Consider the following 19,609-nt stretch of genomic DNA (forward strand, 5'->3'; position numbering starts at 1 on the left):
ATTTGATTGGCTATTGCAGGCTATTAGATAATACATAACATTCATTTTGAGATAATGAGATCAAACAGAAAATGATATACATATAATAAACCAAAAAGATAGCCAGTGAATGGATTTAAAAGACTTAAGGATGAGATGAAAAAAAAAATATATATATATATATATATATATATAAACTGCCGTTCAAAAGTTTGAAATCAGTACGATTTTTAATGTTTTAAAAGAAGTGTCTTATGCTCACCAAGGCTGCATTTATTTGATTAAAAATACAACAAAAAAAGCTGTAATATTGTTAAATATTATGACGATTTAAAATAACTGTTTTCTATTTGAATATATTTTTAAATGTAATTTATTCCTGTGATGCAAAGCTGAATTTTCAGCATCATTACTCCCGTCTTCAGTGTCACATGAACCTTCAGAAATCATTCTAATATGTTGATTTGCTGCTCAAGAAACGTTTATTATTATCATCAATGTTGAAAACAGTTATGTAAAAAAATAAAAATAAATCAGGATTCTTTGATGAATAGAAAGCTCAAAAGAACAGCATTTATCTTAAATAGAAACTTTTCTATAATAATATAGTACTATAATACACCAACGTTCAAAAGTTTGGGGTCAGTAAGATTTTTCTTTTTTTTTGGGGGGGGGGGGGGGGAAAGAAAACAATACTTTATTCAGCAAGGAAGGATGCATTAAATTGATCAAAAGTTACAATAAAGACATTATAATGTTACAAAAGATTAAGATTCTATATCAAATAAATGAAATAGAACTCTCCTATATAGGCCTACAATATTTATTGTAGCCTAGCTTAAATAATCTATTAACATATAGCCTATTAATAATAACAAATTAAACAAACTTCATTTGAATGCTGTCACGGCACGAGGGGCTACAAATGAAAACAGCCGCTCATTTATAGTCACATAGGCTACTTGTGTAAGAAATACAGGTATAAAGTCACAACTTTATTGCTTGGGCATTTACAGTATTTATAAAATATATACTTTAAGTAACATAATATACAGAAAGGTAAAAGATATGGGAAATGAAGGAGAAAATAAAGCACATAGGCTACATAACAATGAATAAAAAATGTAACAAATAATAATAATAATAATAATAATAATAATAATAATAATAATAATAGGCCTATAAAAATATAAAATAAAAAAAATTAACATTCAGGGAATGGATTTAAAAGATGAATACAAATGTGCACAGCATATTCTTTAAATATTTAGGTTATTGATGATAAACTTAATTTGAATGCTGTCTATAGGTAACATCGCGAGCAAAATAATAGACTATGTTAATATTATCATTTCTTAATTAAAAAATTATTTTAGCTTTTTCTTATTTAAAAATAAATATTCTTATAGGCCTATCCGTTTCTGATAATTCTAGGTTGCTATGGTCACGCAGGTTGTTTACGTATTTAACTCGTGGCCACGACCATATGTCGTTCTCTCAACATAGGATTTCGAGTCCACGACTTTACATCGCATTCCCACGAGTTGATATAACGTTCCCACTAATTAATATCTCGTGGCCACGACATATCACGTTCCCACGAAAGAAAGAAAGAAAGATGTTCTGTACTTTATACTGCACATAGCATAGTATTGTATATTGTACTATAGGCTATTGTTAACATATTTCAAATTGTTTTTTTGTGTAGGCTGTGTCAAACTTCAAGCTTTTAAAACTACTTCAAACTTTCTGGTTAGGCTTTTTCAAGACAACTTATAGTTTGTCTACAGATTTTTTTATCTAACAATTGTAAAGTGTTACCGAATTATATATGGTAAACATCATGTAGGCTACACGTTACAACGCTGCATGATTCAACCAGATATAGCTGTTAATACATGAAAATCCAAATTCAGCATTAACAATCACCATCTTTATTCTAATTTGAAGGGCTTTGATTACATATCTCTGAAAATAAAAGACATTACGAAATAAAAAAAGACTGAAAATAAGCGCACGTTTGTGCGGGTAGTGAATATTTTCATTTTCCAACAAAACTTGTTAATTATTCAACTCGAGAAATAGGCAGAGTTATTCATCATTGTGCAACACAATTCGGATACCACATGACAACTAAGGCTATGTTCACACTTAGCGTCTTTTTTGACAAGAAAAAGTTGACAACGGCGTTTTTTTTTGCAAAACGCTGGCAGCGTTCGGTTACAAATAGCAGCCGAGCGCGTCTTTTGTTGCTATAACAACAGCTGCAACAGTAGCCTAGTGCTGTGTGATGCAAAAAATGTAGAGAAAGAGAAAGTTGGCTCTTGCGTTGGCTTTTGAAGTTACCGGGGAGGAGAATGTCGGTTCACAAAGACGTTTGTGGGTGCACGACAGACAGTTGTTCTTGTTGTTATGGAAACGACAGGTCTCGCTACTCGCTTGTCATTGGTCAGCTGTCAAAAACGCGCTTGACGTAGGGCGTTCTTTTCAGAAAAGTTGAACTTTTTTCAACTTAAAAAGACGCTCTGAGCTGCAGAAAAAGACGCCAGCGGTGGCGTCTAAAAAAGCGCTCAGGACTTTTTTGAAAAAACGGTTTACTCCATAGGGTTATAATGTAGAACAGACGCTGGCAGTTTGAAAAAAGACGATAAGTGTGAACATAGCCTTACAGTGCTTGACTTTTTCGGGAAAAAGGAGTGAAGCGTTTTTGCCGTTTCGAACTCGTTGCCACCTCTATGATGAAAATGATGGATTCAGCGCCAATGGCGCCACCCCTGGCCAGTATAAATTTTAGTAGCATCAGTTATGCATTTCATCCCTAACGCCGCCTTCACACTGGCAGTTGAAATCAGCTCCGATACGGCTACGAAACGACCGGAAGTCATTCATTTCCTATGGAGATTCGCAGACTGCATGCGAATGGGTGCGAACCGGGTGCGAACCGGGTCCGAACGAGTGCGGTGCGAAAAAAATCGTGTCCGTTGGTCATCCGGATGCGTTCAAAAAATTGAACTCTTGCGAAAGGCTACGGACGGTTCCTATCCGACAATTCCAGCGGAAGTTAGCGTTGCTATGGTACTGATAAACAAAACTGAATTCTCAACTTTTAATAAAATAAATAATGATTTTATAACAATAAGTTGTCATGTCATTTTTTTATTTCCATGATTTTCTAACGTTATTAGGGCAGTTAATACAATTAAAAGCCCTATATACCACTATATCACATTTAGCCGACCTGACATATCAACGTCCTTGGGAACTTTCCTCCACGCAGCAGCCTTCCGATTAATGTCTCTATAACCCTCATCAGAGAGATCATACAGAATTGTACATTCTGACACTGACAAAATCAACCGTTAATCTCTCCGCCATTTTTGTTCTACTCGCTTCCGAAGCTTTTCAACGGTGTAGTACGACGTCCGCTGGGGGCGTATTGCGTATTACGGAGATGATTTCAACTGCCAGTGTGAAGGCGGCGTAATAGGCCGCTGTACGTGAGCTGTATCGTTCAGTTTCGTTCCGACAAACGGGGCACTAATTTTTCTTTTGCTCAATATGTTCAACGTTAATAAAAGGTATCCAAGCAAAAAGTTCTCCACGCATTATCCTGCAGTTAATGAGAAATTGTAATTTATTGGCGCACTATATTGACTGCGTATTGAGACATGTAAAACTGTTGAGCTAGATTTTCAACCAATCAGCATCGAAAATGTAAGTAGGTCACAGCCGAAATCAAGCCAATATCACTACGCACATGTAAACATGGAAGAGGACGTAAGCAGCGCATCTTCATCTGATAGCGGCGATCAAGCTCGATTAACACCCGTAAAGTGTATTCTTCATGTCGGAAAAGATGGTGGGAAAGGTCCGCAGCCCTTTACTGAAGTCCGATGGGAAAAAAATCAAGCATAGGAATGGCTCAAAACGTCGGACACTACGGAGCTAACGTTAGCTATTGCTAATAAACATGTTGCCCTCCTGGACAAACCGGTCTCTGATGTCCCAACAACTACGGGTTTCACCCGGCCTGCTATTGGCGTTTTATAGACGCTTGACTTGTGTGTATGTCTGTGTGTGATGGGTAGGTTTAGGGGTCGGGTTAGTGTGTGTGTGTGTGTGTGTGTGTGTGTGTGTGTGTGTGTGTGTGTGTGTGTGTGTGTGTGTGTGTGTGTTTGTGTGTGTGAGAGAGAGAGAGAGAGGTGGGTAGGTAAATAAATAAATCAAAATTAAATCTTGTTTACAATAATCATTCCTGTGAATATGTACATGTAGTGCAGTTACTGCTCGTGTATGCAAATTAACAATTCACCATTAAATGCGTTATTTTTAAAAGTGTTTTTTTTTTTGCAAAAAAAACTTGCATCACAATAAGTGTATTGTGATTGTCAAAACATTTTAGTAACTAAACTGAATTGTATTAGGTTTAGTGACAACATGTTACAATGTTTATATGGTACAATTTCTGGTAAGCTAGGGTTTTTTTTTTCTTTTTTTTTCTTTTTTACAAATTTCTTGAAACAAATTTCACGATTTCAATTCTTGTGATTTGATTTAATATTGACTCATTTGAATAAATATTAGGTACACAAGATAGGCTTTAATTTTTCTCAAGAAAAAAAAAATACATAGGCTACATACAGACAGCCCTATCAGCAGGTAATATTATTTAAGGTAAAAAATAACTCAGATTAAATATAATGCGTTTTTTATTATAATAACAACTTTATTTAATGATATAAGTACAAATATAATAAATATGTAATATAGTACACATATTTAGCAAAATACTTTTTCTAGCCAACTAACGTGCCTATATTATGGTCATTAAATGGCTTTCCTGAGGTAAATGTTATGTGACATAATTGTTCTCCAGCTGTTTTATTGACCCCTTTGTTTGATTGATTGATCGATATTATGTATGAAGAATATACATTTCGGTAAGCTGTACTGTTTCTTTCAACATTGTTCATTCGTGTTTATTTACTATTAGCTAGTAGAGATGACCGGGTCACATGCCGCTAGGGATCAATTACAAACACCAAAACGGTATTTATTGTTTGAATTTCGTAATAAAATGAACAGAATCTGAGAGCTGAGATTTTTTTCATATCATAACTAACCTGCTCTGTCAAGTCTGTCGGTCTCCGTGTCCTCTTTGCTTCGCGATTTTTCTGTGCGTGAGAAAATGGATGTGTGGCGTGAGAGCGTGTGAAAAGTGTCAATTGCGTGAGTCTCACGGTGAATGCGTGAGAGTTGGCAGCTCTGTTATTATATTTTGACTTAATTCTATTTGTTATTCAGATTTTACCTCAAATATTACCTTTGAATTGGAACATGAGAAGTAATTGGGATGTTAATGCTACAGTAGAGGTTTTCTTGATAATCTTATCATGTTTACTGTCCCTAGATAGCAACTTCAGGTATCACACATTTCATACTGGTTTATTTTGTACTTCAAGTGGTAATTCGGCATTTTTGGGTTTATATGATAAACAGGTTTGAAAGTGCAAAATTCCCTATGTTCTCCCTTTTTTTTTTTAATGGGCACCTTTAGCATCATGCAAGGTTGTGTGTGGAGAACTTTTTCCTAAGGAATCTCTATATATTTCTGATGTTAAAAAAGTAGGTAGTGCCCCACTTGGTGGGACAAAACCCTATTTCTAGGCCTCTTTTAGGCTACCGACAGCGCTCTCTCTCTCTCTCTCTCTCTCTCTCTCTCTCTCTCTCTCTCTCTCTCTCTCTCTCTCTCTCTCTCACACACACACACACTAACCCGACCCCTAAACCTACCCATCTCTCTCACACACTCACTCACTCACTCACACACACACACACACACACACACACACACACACACACACACACACACACACACACACACACACACACACACACACACACACACACACACACGTCAAGCGTCTATAAAACGCCGATAGCAGGCCGGGTGAAACCCGTAGTTGTTGGGACATCAGAGACCGGTTTGTTCAGGAGGGCAACATGTTGATTAGCAATAGCTAACGTTAGCTCCGTAGTGTCCGACGTTTTGAGCCATTCCTATGCTTGATTTTTTTTTTCCCATCGGACTTCAGTAAAGGGCTGCGGACCTTTCCCACCATCTTTTCCGACATGAAGAATACACTTTACGGGTGTTAATCGAGCTTGATCGCCACTATCAGATGAAGATGCGCTGCTTACGTCCTCTTCCATGTTTACATGTGCGTAGTGATATTGGCTTGATTTCGGCTGTGACCTACTTACATTTTCGATGCTGATTGGTTGAAAATCTAGCTCAACAGTTTTACATGTCTCAATACGCAGTCAATATAGTGCGCCAATAAATTACAATTTCTCATTAACTGCAGGATAATGCGTGGAGAACTTTTTGCTTGGATACCTTTTATTAAAGGGATAGTTCACTTTGAAATTCATTTTTGGTATGTTTTAGCTTACCTCAAGGGCATCCAAGATGTAGGTGTCTTTTTTTCCGCGGTAGTTTCAATTTTGATATTTTTAGGTCAACCCGTTCTTGTCTGTCAGTCATATAATGCAGGTCTATGGTCACGGTCTCAAAACACAAGCACAGAGTCCAAATTAAAACAATTCCCCGTCGTCCAAATTAAACAATTCCCCATCGTAAGTACACATTGATGGCCTGAGACACGAAACGAGCGGTTTGTGTGAGAAAACGAACAGTATTTATATTGTTTTTACCTCTTATACGCAGACATGTCCGAGTGATCTGATCTGACGTGTACGCAGACTGGTGCATAGATATATACACTAGATGTCACCTTAAAGACATTCGTTCCAATGAACTGCCGTAGACAAAGCGACATCTAGTGTATATATATCTATGCACCAGTCTGCGTACACGTCACACACCAGGATGCGCGAGCGCCCTCAGATCACTTGGACGTGGCTGCGTATAAGAGCTAAAAACTATATAAATACTGTTCGTTTTCTCACACAAACCGCTCGTTTCGTGTCTCAGGCCATCAATGTGTACTTACGATGGGGAATTGTTTAATTTGGACGACGGGGAATTGTTTTAATTTGGACTCTGTGCTTGTGTTTTGAGACCGTGACCATAGACCTGCATTATATGACTGACAGACAAGAACGGTTTGACCTAAAAATATCAAAATTGAAACTACCGCGGAAAAAAAGACACCTACATCTTGGATGCCCTTGAGGTAAGCTAAAACATACCAAAAATGAATTTCAAAGTGAACTATCCCTTTAACGTTGAACATATTGAGCAAAAGAAAAATTAGTGCCCCGTTTGTCGGAACGAAACCCTATTTCTAGGCCTCTTTTAGGCTACCGACAGCGGCCTATAATGCACAGCCAGGCAGGCAAGCCGCTCTAGACCTTCGATCGCACACAGTAGCCAGTACTCCCCCGCCCCTCCGTCCATGCCGCTGTTGCGCGCTCAGACAGCAACAGCTCAGCGCGTGCCCGTCGGTCAACAATTTCAAAAGAAGTTAAGAAAGAAGACGAAGAAGACTACCGCGTCAGTTTGGGTGACAAAGTCATCTGAAGTCATTCCATAGCTTAATGTGACGGACAGAAGTCTATTTACATCATTAAAGTTTACGGAAACTCGTATTCCCTCCTCTGTGGCTGTCAATCATTCTCCATTCAGAAATTCTAACAGCGCGCGCGCCTCTTCCGGTTGGATGCACGGTAAAACTCTCTCCAATATGATATATTCACATTATAATGCATTATATGTAGATAAAAGGCTGTGGCTTTGCATAAAATGACTTAGATCACACACATCACAAGGACTATGAATCGGCATCAAACGCACACTAACTGGAATTTAAAACTGTGAAACAAATTATCAATAATAATAATAATAATAATGTGTTACATTTATATAGCGCTTTTTCTGAGACCTCAAAGCGCTTCACATAGAAGGGGGGAATCTCCTCAACCACCACCAATGTGCAGCATCCACTTGGATGATGCGACGGCAGCCATATTGCGCCAGAACGCTCACCACACACCAGCTTACTGGTGGAGAGGAGACAGTGATGAAGCCAATCAGTATGGGGATGATTAGGAGGCCATGATCGACAGAGGCCAAGGGGCAAATTTGGCCAGGATGCCGGGGTTACACCCCTACTCTTTTTCGAAGGACATACTGGGATTTTTAATGACCACAGAGAGTCAGGACCTCGGTTTAACGTCTCATCCGAAGGAATAAACGAATAAACTGTTGGACAGATAGACACTAGGATTTGTGCGCTCGACATTTCTTCGCTTTGTGCCGTGAACTTTTAAATGCGCACTTGTGCAGCGCTGCACACTGTGACTCCGTGTTGCTTTGAGCACATCATTCTGCACCCGCGATGCGCATACGCGCTTTGTGCGCTCTGTTTTGAAGCGTTTCATATTATCATGGTTTTGCGCACTGAAAGATTATTAAAAGCCTATATTTTTTATACCTAGCCAGCTCAATACATTTAAAATAAGCATAATTTAATTGTATATTATTTCTTTGTAGTGTAGGCTATATAAATATATACACTTCTGAATTCTTGACATTAAAGGGGTGGTTCGGGATTTTTGACATCGGACCTCATTTTTAAGTCAGCCTGGTTGTTATTCATCAGTGGAGACATTTTTTTTTCAAAATTATCCAGTCCTTATATTTGGATAGTTAGCCGATGCTAGGCTAGCGCGAGTCAATGGTATATGTTAGCCAGCCATTAAAAACCGTTTGACCCACTCCACAGTGCACCAAACGCAAATCAATTATAACACTAGACTATCGATGTATATGTCCATTGAGAGAATAATGTTAGAAATCAAACTTACCTTTCATCACATTGCATTAGTTATAATTTGTTCCCTGTAATCATAAGCCTTGTCTACAGCAGCAGCGGAGTGATATTGATTACCTAGGCAACCGAGTGAGCCGGTACACACATGACGCAAGTGTATTTACCTGCCGCTGGTACACTGATTACAGTGCGCTTCTGTTCTGTGTTTACTTTTTGCCGCATTACTAACCGGAGCAAAGAAAAATTCCGCAGCTGCTGAGAAACTAGTTCCTTTGGGATCATTGAGATGAAAGGTAAGTTTGATTTCTAACATTATTCTCTCAACGGACATTTGCATCGATAGTCTAGTGTTATAATTGATTTGCGTTTGGTGCACTGTGGAGTGGGTAAAACGGTTTTTAATGGCTGGCTAACATATACCATTGACTCGCGCTAGCCTAGCATCGGCTAACTATCCAAATATAAGGACTGGATAATTGTGAAAAAAAAAAATGTCTCCACTGATGAATAACAACCAGGCTGACTTAAAAATGAGGTCCGATGTCAAAAATCCCGAACCACCCCTTTAATATATAAATATAATATATTTGTATCTGCCAATATCTGCTTTTCCCCAGTAACTGTTTTGTTTGCAATAAATGTACACCTTATGCCAAATATAATTGCAAAATACAACAGAATTGTTGTGCAACTCAAAATGTTAACTGTACTGTTATTAGTCTATGCACATTATATCATTAGTAACATTAAATATAACACAATAAACCATCATATAGTATATCAGTAGGAGTTTCCTTAAGTCTTTCTAAAAGTTTACTACAGGCCGGTTTACTACAACAGTAGAAAAAAATTCTGAAATTATGGTTTATAGTTTTGGTGTGCCACCCCAAGATTTTAAGTGGCCCCATGGCCACCCCTATGAAACATTTCTGGAGGCGCCACTGTTCAGCGCGGGTGCAAACATGGGCGTGTCGTGATGCACGAGTGACTGATTATCATGGAAACGTGAAACTCGTATGTAGATAGACTCAGAACCGTTTATAGACTATTTCGACTCTTTGAATTTTAAATCTGGATGTATAAACATTGGTCCGCGAAAACCTCAACTTGTCGTGAACACACTTGCCCTACGAAAAAGTGCGGGGGACGAATTTACATTTTATAAAAAGTGGGGGGGACACGTCCCCTGCGTCCCCCTCGTAATCTACGCCCATGATACCTAAATACCAAAATTACTGCCGTTATAAGTTACATTGTAAAAAGCACAGAAAACATTGGTCCTCTACAATAAAGCGTCCAGAAAAGGGGTCACTTTTCTTTATTGATGAAAGTGGCGGATAATAAGAAAGTACAATAGTTTTTCTATAGCAACTATGATATTTTTGCACCATGGTTAATTGTTTATGAGAAACTATGTGGTTTTGTGAATTGTACTCGCACCTCTGGTCAGCAGAGTTTTCCAAAGCTCGAGCTGGAGATCCGCTGCGTCTACGGACGATAACACAGATCACTCCCGTCAGCAGCTTAAACGGCAGTGTCCACAGCCTATGGAAGATCTGAAGGCGCTGGGTCAAGGCGTTTTTGCAAGGGGATCTCCGTTGGCTCTGCTTTTGGTTCTGGGTCAGGCGCAGCGGCCCATCATCATCCTCACACACTGCGTGAGCCACGGCAGGAGCTCGATACCTTAATCCGAGGGTCTCTTTCCGTGCACTTTCTGTTGTCCTCGATGATGGATAAACACTGTGAAACTGCGGTTAATTTTAATAAGACTTGTCCAGGTGAGATTGTTTCTCAACACTTGCGCAAGGGCGCCGCCATCTTGGGGTGGACCCAGAATACACCGCGCACATCGGGGGCGAGGCTACATCTGAGGACGTCAACGATACGTCACCGCTCCTTGGGTGGAAGACCTAAGACCAGCCCAAGTAACCCCGGGAGATTAGGATATACATGGTCTAACAAAAACAAGTCTTTGCAATCTAGAATTGACTTGTTCCTAATTTCTACATCCGCTTTGCAATATGTTAAGGAAATTGTTCATATTTATGCCCCTTTAACTGATCATAAGCTTATTTCTTTAACGCTCACAGGTACCAAAGGGACCTCTAGTCTCAGAGGGTACTGGAAATTTAATAATAATCTTCTTAATGATGAGTATTTTAATAACTGTGTTAAAAAAAAATTGCCATTGATATCTTTGGAGGGTTAAGAGATCGATTTAAAAATAAATGGGAATTTTTCAAATATAATGTCAAAAAGATTGCTGTTAAACATAGTAAAGAGTTTTTTTTTTTTTTAATCAGCAGACAAAAAGAGTTAAATTTACTGGATAAAGGAGAGGGTGAAAAAAATACAAGTAATTGTTTTGCTCTTGAGAAAAGAAATTTTAAAAGAAATGCTTTAACAGCATTAAATATCAATGGAAGTCATTGTTTAGATCCCCCCAAAAATCTCTGACTTTGTTTTTTTCATTTTATAAAGAATTATATAATTCTAAATTTGATCTATACAAGTGTGAAGAGTTCATTCAAACAGTTCATCAAAATATTCCTATTATTGATACAGAATTTCATGACTTATGTGAATCCGATATAACAACTTCTAAGATTAAAGATGCCCTTCTTGGAATGAAAAAAGGGAAAGCACCATGGGTTAACTGTAGAATTTTATTTACATTTTTGGGAACTGATTGAAGCTCCTCTTTATAATATGTATAATGAATGTATTAGTAATGGAGAAATTACTAATACATAATGTCTACTACTGTCTACTAATGTCTACTAATACATAATGTCTACATAATGTCTACATAATGTCTACTAATGTTTACTAATGTCTACTACTATGAAACAAGGTATCATTTCGTTAATTGCTAAACCAGATAAAGATCCTCATTTAATAGAAAATTGGAGACCAATTTCTCTTCTAACAATTGATTATAAATTAATTACTTTAGTGTTTGCTAATAGACTACGGGAAGGTTTAAATAACATTATTAGTGAACCTCAAACAAGCTTTCTAAAGGGTCGACATATAACTAACATGCTGTGAAATCAAGTAAATATGTATGAATTGAGTAAATGCAAGTAAAAAAATCAAGTAAATCGTAACTGCATCTGGTACATTAACAAATAAAATTGAGTAGAAATAATTTAACATTTAAACATTTAAAAAACAATATTTATTAGTAATATTAACTGTTTTTATTTATGAGTAATATTAACTTTTTTTATTTCCTCTAAATTTGTGTAAAATAGTAGCCTATTCCATACAACCACCAGTATACGTTACATGACATTGGCCTTTATTGTCTATGAGTACAGTAATACAGCACATTTTACACTGTTTTTAACATGTATACAATATTGCCTACATTTAAACTCATTTAACAAACATTTTAGAAGTAAAAATGAAACATTTAAACATTCAGGTAGCCTAATTCAAGTGTAATCAATCGGTCTGTTATCCAATATCCACCGGATCAGCGCCGGTTCTTGTGCCAGAGACAAGCTGTTTCTCAATACCAAGTACGCAAAGTTCGGACTTGAGTCCTTGGTAGTTCGGACTTGACAAGTTCGACTCAGGAGAACGAACTCCCGAGGACGGGAGGATGCAAGTCCGATAATTCTGAAATGGAACAGCGGCGTACTTGATAGCGTCACTCAGCTCGCTCTGGCTACTCCGGTTATCTCTTTATGTATATCTAGGCTACAAAAACAAAATATGTTATAAACCACCACTCTGCCTCTTTTCATTTTCATTTAAAAAAATCTTAAACATAATGGCCACACAAATGTGGTTCAGGCAACGGCAACGCAATTGATTATCTTCACTGCATATTTATAACAACACGAAATATAAAGCACAACCCCGACTCTTTTTGTTTTCATTTTAAAAATATGATGAATAAAAAAACATTATAATATTGATCATTAAAACTAACATTTAGCAAAAAGAGACAGGGTTGTGTCATTTTATTTTATTATATATGTACATACAGTGAAGAGAATGTAGGCAACATGTAGGCTATAATAAAATATTTTATATGTTTTAAATATATAAAATAAAATGACATAACCTTTTTTGTTAAATGTCAGTTTTAATGATCAATAATAGCCATTATAAAAGTATAAGTAGTCTAAAAGGTATAAGAAGCTATACAATAATAAAGCCAACGATTCAGTCAAACATAAGTCAGCTCTCTAGGCTACAACGTTAAAGTTAAATAGACTAAATAAAGCTATGAAACTTCACTTTGCCCTCAGCTTAACGTTTTGCCAGGGAACAAATGATAGATTAATGAGACAAATAAAATAAATAACTAAATAAATTGCCCGTTAGATATACACAAGACGATTTATATATCATGTTAAACCACTAGACTAGAGATATCCGAGCCAGCAGCAAACGTCAGCAGCACTAGCCGAGGAAAGGCTGTTCTCGGCGGGGTACATGAGCGCCGAGCGTCCGATTGCCTGGTTCTCACAACTCTGAAAACGTCAGATCAAATTTTCAAATAGGCGCTATCTTTATAAATAAACCAAAGATTTGAGCTTTAAACAACTACATTCTCCCCTGAAAAACTCTTAAAACTCTTAGACACAATTACAGCAGTATTTTAAAATTACGCTGGGTTTCTCCTCTGCTATTGACGCTTGCTGGTTGGTGTGAGATGCATTCTGGGATACCTGGCTGTCTCAAGTCCGCACAAGTCACCTCTCGATGCATCCTCGGTAAAAGGGGCGGATCAAGAACACATCCGGGGATTTGAACTGGACTTGGCTAGATGTGAACTTTGAATGGGCTACTTGCACAACTACTTCCGCGTTCTACTTATTACATATCGGGAGTTTCCGGTTAGAGCGTTCAGCGCACATACATACATGAGAATGCAGATTATCACTACGTTTTATGGATGCCAATTGATTAAAACAATGAATAATGATCTCTGTATTAATTATCTTGAGCCTGCTGAAATGTTCCTATAAATATATTTTCTTAACTGTTCATTCTGAATAATAAATAGGCTAAATATATTTATCCACTAACCTGTAGCAGTCCTATATGTCTTCTCATTAACAGTGTTTTTCTCTTAGCCTATACTTATACCTGTTTAGTTTACATTTTTTTAATGAATTTGACTAATAAAAAGGATTGCTTGTGTGCATTGGTGCTTTATTACAGTCTTTTTGAATTAATGAATGCTTGCGAGGTGCCTGTAACGATGTTAAATAGGCTAGGCTATTTATTTAATCTTCAACAGTAACGCACACAGCGTAGAGGAGAATGACAGTCAACTTCTTTGAATATTAATTAAGCATTTTGGGCATGAACATGTAAATAGTAAAAAGATTGACATTGAAAAATGGCACAGAATTTTTAAAATATTTAATCCAAATAAATAAATGTTGGTAGTTCGTACTGATGTTATTCATCTGTTCTCACACACTTCAGCGTTGCGGTCACTAGTGTAGACGAATACTGACACCCTGTGGTGAAATAATGCGCATTTTTAACAGCCGCAGCTTTCTCAGATTGGCTTGGTTTGGATTAAAACTTCATGTTCCGATTAGTTTGGAAAATTCTGCACACAGTAAACATTTGAAAATCCCTTCTTCTGTCAATAAAAATGTCAAAATTTTTAAATCTTATCGCAGACACTCATTTTAGGTGGTGTTTGTACAACTCATTGACGACAGTACATTGAAAGTAAACATAACCGGAAATAAGTGATATGTATTGTTTCCAAACGGAAGTGCATCACGGAGTTCAGTGCAAGTGGTCCATTGGAACAGTACTTGGGCAGCGACTGATGACGTTTCACAAGTCCACAAGAACACAAGTACAGACAAGAACACATATTGAGAAACGGCTACAGACGCACTCTGCGGGTGAACTTCGAACTTCATAGGCTACCGCCGTCCTGCATTTCACTCACAGCCGAAAGATACTGCGAGCGACTGACTCCATAACCTGCCAATAAACAAACAGTGACAGTTCTGAGGACATTTTATCATCCAAATTAATTACATTCATTATCATTAGGAATAAAGTCGTGTGCAAGGCGTTTCAATCACGCGAAAAGACAGGCTCGCGCCTCGTTTAGGTGTCGAATTACGCCTCTGTATGTTTTGCATTAAATAAAATGATTTTATAGATAAAATAAAATATACACAAACCTGAATTTCACAGAGGAAATGCACCAAATCTGCGACACTGAGAAGAGAACTGTTGTTCTGGAGATTGGAGAGTTCAAACAGTCCGCGCTCACTCAACCAACCGTCGAGTTGTCGTTATGTCAGGGTGGGGGAGGGGTGCATTGTATTAATAGTGAAACCAACCTATTGAGTAAACTTTCTCAATTTCTTAAGAGTGTGTTAAATATATTAATAATATTGATTTGAATTAAGTAATATTTTTTTTCTTGAAACAGATCAGTTTAATTCAACATTCTCAAATATTTTTTGATAGAAATTTCACAAATATATTAAGTGGTTAGTCAAATACTAAATCATTTTATTGAAAAAAACTTAAATATATCTGTACTTTTTTGATAAAATTAACTTGGATTTTTACTAAATTATTTTGGTATGTTTAACTCAAACAATCAAGTAAACGATATTCAGAGATGTTATTAAGTTAATAAAGTTAAATATTTCTGTAATATTTACTAAGCCACAGAATTATTTTTTACAGTGTACATTGTTAATTTATTTATACTGTTGGCAAAAGTTTATATTCATAAACAAAAATATTTAAATTCATCTCCAATATTTAAGATGTTTAAATTAGAATTTGATTGTTTCATGTCTTCACTGAAATTGTTCAAAAACAAAAAGTCAAGTCAAGTCAAGTATATTTGTATAGCGCTTTTCACAATACAGATTGTATCAAAGCAGCTTCACAGTCTTAAATTAAAATAATACAACAAGGTTTGTTTCAAGTGGAATTTATTGATTGATAAATTAAATTAAATATCCCCAAAATATCCCCAACTGAGCAAGCCAAAGGCAACAGTGGCAAGGAACCGAAAAACTCCATCAAGTGACCTAATGGTGTCCTAAAACTCCATCAGGTGACCTAATGGAGAAAAAAAAAACCTTGGGAGAACCCAGGCTCAGTCGGGGGCCAGTTCTCCTCTGGCATTTATGAGCTAGAGGCCGGATTGTACGGGATTAACGGGTTTAAAATATTTTGATATTATTTTTGGATCCCCTGCTACCAATTAATGTCACTCTTTGTTTTGTAATATTGTATTCTATGCTATGTTTGTTACTTGTTCTGTCTGCAATAAAAAAATGTTTTTGTTTTTGAAACGAGCGGTTTGTGTGAGAAAACGAACAGTATTTATATCGTTTTTACCTCTTGTACACAACCACGTCCAAGTGATCTGAGGGCGTGTTCTGGCTTAGTCTGCGCAAGCGCCGGAAAGCGGATCACTTGGACGTGGTTGTGTACAAGAGATAAAAACAATATAAATACTGTTCGTTTTCTCACACAAACCGCTCGTTTCATGTCTTAGGCCATCAATGTGTACTTACGATGGGGAATTGTTTAATTTGGACTTCTCTGTGCATGCTCTTTGAGGTGGTGACCATAGACCTATAGACCATAGACTGACAGACAAGAACGGTTTGACCTAAAAATATCAAAATTGAAACTACTGCGGAAACAAAGACACCTACATCTTGGAAGCCCTTGAGGTAAGCTAAAACATACCAACATTTTATTTCAAAGTGAACTATCCCTTTAACCCTCTGGAGTCTGAGCGTTTTTTGGGGCCCTGGGGGTGTTCTGACATGCTCTGACATTTGTGCTTTTTTCAGTTGCTTATAAACATATTAATGGCAAAGGTGTAAATTCACTCTATATAGCACAAACAGGACTACAATAATATGTGAGCCACATGTATGTACATGTTTTCATTTTTGAGAGAATAATGTTTATGCGTGGTTATCGAAAAAACAAAAAATTAAAGTTTTTGAAATAAGGTCACAAAACACATACTAAATATGTGGCAATAAGACTTTTGACTAATGGATGTCGTCGCCTATAGTTTTTTCTTCAAAATTATGTGAAAATAGTCTTGCTTTATCGTTCACATAAAACCATACATTGATTTAAATTGATGTAAAACAGGTTTTGCTTGGAAAGCCAATATGCGAGGGGGCGTGAACGAGGAGTGGTTTACACCTTAGAATACACCCACTCTGCATAATTAGCCATTCACTCAGGTGTGACACTGACTGAGCCACAATGCAAGGACAAAAGATATATTTAGAAGAAGACTTATATTGACCATTTAAGATTTTGCTTACATCTATCTTGTAAATATGTTTTGCTATTTTATTAAAACGGTTACAATTACAACAATAATTACAATTTCAACAATATTTCAAGTGTACTCTTTCTTTGTAAAAAAAATGATTATAGGCCTACATTTTATATGTATTCATTAGTTTGAATATAACCAACATTGGAACAGCTAACATCTTAGTTGATGACTTTATTTTTGACAAAAATAGTATTTTATATATAGAAATTGCTAAACAAAAGCTTATTTGATGTGGCAGTATATTCTACAGTAAAAACTGTACCCAAATCTAGTCAACAAAATGTTGTCTTTCATATTTCGTCTGACTGTAACGTTGTTTTCATGAAATATTAGGGCATATTGTTAATTTGCAGTTTAATACGTTGCTTATACAAATAGCCTACATTTTATTTCAACATTCAGTCGATGTTTACTTATCTCAGTATAGCAATGCAGTTTGCTAAAACATCATCATTCATTCACACACGCGATTTAAATTTAAACTGTCTTTGCCAGCTGTGGTAAACAGCGCGCATCTCTGCCGTTTATTCATTCATAAACAGAAACCCACGTGAAGAAATTCACGTGAGAAGGAAAAAACTTACTAGTATTCCTCAGCTCGCTCCTCGATATACCCGCACTTCTGAGGGACATTTTCCATTAGTATTATTCCTCACGGCGCTGCAAGACGGTGTAAACAAGTAATGATCTAAATAAACTTGTGTGTTTTCTCGAGCTGATGGGGGCGTTCACAGGATTGCCTCAGCCATTTGCGTTTGAATAGCGCGCGCTCTCCGTGGGCGGGGCCGATTATAACGTAATGAGCTGAGATAAGCTCGACTGGAATCGCTCTCTTTTAATACAGATTTCACAAGATGAGAATATTTGTTTTTTATATAAATTACTTCATTTAAAAGAAGAGAATTCAAGCTTCATGCCTGTGTGTCTGTATGTCTGTTTGACTGAGTATTCGCTGAGTTATTGTTAATTTTCGGACGCGTTTCAGAATGGACTTCACTGGCAGAGAGAAGGCAGAACTCGCTTCGTGTTTATTTTTCTTTATTTGGCAAAAAGCACAACACTTTGTTTTTATTGTGAGTATACACAAAAATAATACACATTTAACAGAATCGATTGATGTATGAAACTCCTATGGAAAATCAAAGTCAACAGAGTATTTATGAGTTTCTTTTACACTAATAAAAAAAAAGCGAGCCGGTATCGCCGGCGATACCGTAGACCTCAGGGGGTTAACAAATAACGTGCCCATGGCAGCAATCGAATTTTATAACGGCAAAATTTGGGTCACTGTCGTGAAATACTTTTCACTGTCGGGAAGTTTTTTAGCTTTTAGTATGAATATGTTAGGCTTAAGGTTCTGAATAAGCTGGTGTGTTCCAAACCAATTACAAAATTCGCATTTAGGAGATAAGCATTCAAAATGTACAATCCCTCACTTCCACTAAAATAGATCACGTATTTTTATGACATCACCTTCTCATCACATCTTCTGTCCAATCAAATGCTCTCTAGATTGTAAAGTGTCCAGCCCCCTATGCTATCCAGGGCTGCGTTCAGCCTCGACAAAACGTTGCACAACGTTTTTTAAACAGAAACGGTGATGCGTTGAACACACTGTTCTGATGACGCAAGAGTTGCAACTATGGCAGCTGAGAAGGCCATTCTTTGTGTTCTTTGTGAAGAATTTCCGGAGCCTGATGAAGTCGGTATAAATATGTGTTTAATACTACAAAATATGCCTGATGTTACAGTTACTGCACTTGCCGCCCAGAACAAAAGAGAACATCCCAATCGAGTGAAGGGATTGGTGAAACTGAAATGGAAGCACACATCTTACCTAATTCAGACTAAAACACATCTATTTAGCCTCACATACTGACTTTACTTGTAGTTCTGTTTTAATACCCTGTATTTTCTTTCTCATTTTTAGGAAAAGCACTTCATTACCATTGTTTATTTCTATACCAAATGTCATTCACTTGCAATGAAGCTAAAAATATAAACAATTACATCATTATGTTGTAATTTTTTTAATAAAACTTACGACAAACATGTCTTCTAATATCCTCAGTTGTTGCGTATACCGAGCTGCATCGAACACATTTGTAAATTACTTTCCTTGAACCCATTGTGCGAGTTCACTTTAATACCGCGTGCTTCAATCATGTTGCTGCTGATTGGGCTGCAGTTCTGACACACCCACCAAACAAGAGAAAACGTATCTCAAACCAAAGAGTATAGAAGCCCAAGAGGCGAAACTCTGTTGTGTTATGGGTAACAGTCTGTAGATGGCGCTGCGGAGGCGCGTCCGCCATTATGGACTGAAAGCTGCTGAAATCGTTAGCACCAGTCAATGGCAAAATCAATGCCTCTTCTCTCACAAAAAGAAAAAAATACAAAAAAACGTCTCATACACAAATGCACACACAATAGATGGTGGTGTCTGATTAATTACTGAGATCTTGGCACCACTTCCATTTTAGTAGCCTACTGTTTA

At 37.0% G+C, this 19,609-nt stretch overlaps 1 protein-coding gene across 5 annotated transcripts in view; it reads right to left on the reverse strand.

Moving 5' to 3' along the window:
• The window catches only part of rptor (regulatory associated protein of MTOR, complex 1), a 393,572-nt gene extending 382,929 nt beyond the window's left edge, over positions 1 to 10,643 (reverse strand). For all 5 annotated transcript variants that reach the window (XM_082136702.1, XM_082136700.1, XM_082136701.1 and 2 more), the window contains exon 1: positions 10,218 to 10,643. The gene's annotated coding sequence lies outside the window, so the exon portion shown is untranslated. The remainder of the gene's footprint in view (positions 1 to 10,217) is intronic.
• Positions 10,644 to 19,609: the final 8,966 nt, after the last annotated feature.

Source organism: Leuciscus leuciscus (genome assembly GCF_965113295.1).
Source record: "Leuciscus leuciscus genome assembly, chromosome: 14".
NCBI lineage: Eukaryota > Metazoa > Chordata > Actinopteri > Cypriniformes > Leuciscidae > Leuciscus > Leuciscus leuciscus.